Source organism: Pungitius pungitius, chromosome 12 (assembly GCF_949316345.1).
Source record: "Pungitius pungitius chromosome 12, fPunPun2.1, whole genome shotgun sequence".
Lineage (NCBI taxonomy): Eukaryota > Metazoa > Chordata > Actinopteri > Perciformes > Gasterosteidae > Pungitius > Pungitius pungitius.
Window position 1 is genome coordinate 10,332,449 of NC_084911.1, and position 3,080 is coordinate 10,335,528.

The window sequence follows — 3,080 nt, forward strand, 5'->3', positions numbered from 1 at the left end:
CCCATCATTCCATCATAACAGAATAATCCGACCAGAAGATGGACCAGGCGAGTGGCAATCCTCTCCACCAGGCCGTCGAACTTCAGGGAGCCCTCTTGGGCAAACACGAAGAGGACCTATCTTCCGCGAGACGGACCATAGACTCCCTGACCGCCCAGATCTTGGACCTCACCCAGCAGTTCCACCTCCATCGCCTCGAGGCTACTGGGTCGACCGGGGCGCGCACCTCATCTGAGCCGCGAATTAACAACCCGCCTTGCTACTCGGGTGAGCCAGAACAGTGTCGAGCTTTCCTCACCCAATGCGAGGTTGTTTTTTCTCTCCAGCCGTCCACTTATGCCAGGGAGAGGTCCAGAGTGGCCTACGTTATTTCCCTTCTCGACGGGCGCGCAAGAGAGTGGGCGGTGGCTAACTGGGAGGTAGAGGCAGACTGCATGTCTGAGTTTTCCCTCTTCAAGGGAGAGATGATCAGAGTTTTCGACCGGTCTGCACACGGAGATGAAGCATCCCGCCTCCTATCGACGCTGCGCCAAGGAGGAAGATCTGTCACGGACTTCTCTATTGAATTCCGCACCCTGGCCACCACTAGTGGTTGGAACGAGACGGCCCTCGTCGCCCGTTTCCTCGAGGGCCTTAACCCTGAGCTCAAGGATGAGATCCTTGCCCGTGAGGTCCCCGATGCCCTCGATGCCCTTGTCGATTTGGCTCTCCGCATAGAGAGGCGTTTCGAGACACGACGGAGGACCCGCAGGATGGACCTTCCGCCACTTCCGGCCTCTGCGGCAGCACCCCCTCCGCAACCATCTCCTGCTGATCCTGAGCCAATGCAGCTGGGGGGGCTCCGTATATCTCCACAAGAACGACAGCGCAGGATTATGAACCGCCTGTGCATGTACTGTGCTGCGGCTGGCCATTTTGCCTCAAAGTGCCCAGTAAAAGCCACCGCTCGTCAGTAGGCGGAGGGTTGCTGACGAGCGCTACATCCGGGTCCTCCCCTTCTAAGTCCTGCACCTCTCTTCCAGTACATCTCCAGTGGCTGGGATCATCTGCCTCCTGCGCCGCATTGGTTGACTCAGGAGCAGAGGGGAACTTCATTGACGAGACTTGGGCTCTAGAACAAGGTATTCCCCTCGCAGACCTGCATGACCCCACCCCCCTGTTCGCTCTTGATGGTAGCTCCCTTCCCATGGTGCAGAGAAAGACCCTACCACTTACTCTCACTGTTTCAGGAAATCATAGAGAGACTATAGACTTCCTGATTTTCCGTTCCCCCTATACTCCGGTGGTATTAGGCCACCCATGGCTAGTCCTTCATAACCCCCAGATTAACTGGGCTAACGGCTCTGTAATCTCGTGGAAACTGTCGTGTCATGTTGATTGTCTGTCCTCTGCCGTGCCCCCTGTCTCTTCTGCTACTGTTTTTCAGGAGGAGCCAGGTGATCTGTCAGGAGTACCGGAGGAGTATCATGACTTGCGGGAGGTGTTCAGCCGTTCCCGGGCCACTTCTCTCCCCCCTCACCGCCGGTATGACTGTAGTATAGACCTTCTCCCGGGCACAACGCCCCCGCGGGGTAGACTATACTCCTTATCCGCTCCCGAACGCGAAGCGCTAGAGAGGTACCTGTCCGACTCTCTCGACGCCGGCACCATCGTTCCCTCCGCGTCCCCGGCAGGGGCCGGTTTCTTCTTTGTTAAGAAGAAGGACGGCTCGCTGCGTCCCTGCATAGACTATCGAGGCCTAAACGACATCACTGTCAAGAACCGTTACCCCCTGCCACTGATGTCGTCTGCGTTTGAGGTCTTGCAGGGAGCTAGATTTTTCACCAAGCTTGATTTACGCAACGCCTACCACCTTGTGCGTATAAGGGAGGGGGACGAGTGGAAGACTGCGTTTAACACCCCCCTCGGACATTTCGAATACCGGGTGCTCCCTTTCGGCTTAGTAAACGCCCCCGCGGTTTTTCAAGCTCTAATCAATGACGTCCTGCGGGACATGCTTAACATCTTCGTCTTTGTCTACCTCGACGACATTTTGATCTTTTCACCATCGCTCCAGGTGCACGTCCAACAGGTTCGTCGTGTTCTCCAGCGCCTTCTAGAGAACAGACTCTATGTCAAAGCCGAGAAATGTTCTTTCCACGCCTCCTCCGTCACGTTTCTGGGTTCGGTCATCTCGGCCGAGGGGATCAGTATGGACCCGGCCAAGGTTCAAGCCGTCGCTGACTGGCCCGTACCAGACTCCCGTGTCGCGCTACAACGTTTTCTCGGGTTTGCCAACTTTTACCGCCGCTTTATAAGAGGCTTCAGCCAAGTCGCCGCCCCCCTCACCGTGCTAACCTCAGTCAAGTCCCGTTTCAGGTGGTCAGAGCCCGCGCAGAAGGCGTTTGACGTCCTTAGGGGCCTTTTCACTACCGCGCCCATCCTCCTCACTCCTGACTGCACCAAGCAGTTTATAGTGGAGGTCGACGCGTCAGAGGTGGGTGTCGGGGCTATACTTTCCCAGCGCTCCGTTACTGATGGTAAGATACACCCCTGCGCGTTTTTTTCCCACCGCCTATCCCCCGCTGAGCGTAATTACGACGTCGGAAACCGCGAACTACTTGCCATCCGTCTGGCATTAGGCGAGTGGCGACAATGGCTGGAGGGAGCCCACGTACCCTTTATCGTATGGACGGACCATCGAAACTTAGAGTACATCCGGAAAGCCAAGAGACTCAACGCGCGCCAAGCCCGCTGGGCTCTGTTCTTTACGCGTTTTAACTTCACCATCTCGTATCGCCCGGGGTCTAAGAACATCAAGCCGGACGCGCTGTCTCGTCTTTTTGACTCCTCCCCCCCGAACACTCCGGAGGAGATTGTCCCCCCGGGTCGTGTGGTCGGCATGGTCGTCTGGGGCATTGAGAAGCTGGTTAAGCGTGCCCTTTCGCGAACCGTAGCCCCCCAGAACTGCCCTAAGGGACTCCTGTTTGTCCCCGTGTCAACGCGCCGGGCGGTCCTACAGTGGGGACACTGCTCTAAATTAGCTGCCCACCCCGGCGTTCGGGGCACCCTCGCGGTAGTTCGTCAGCGTTTCTGGTGGC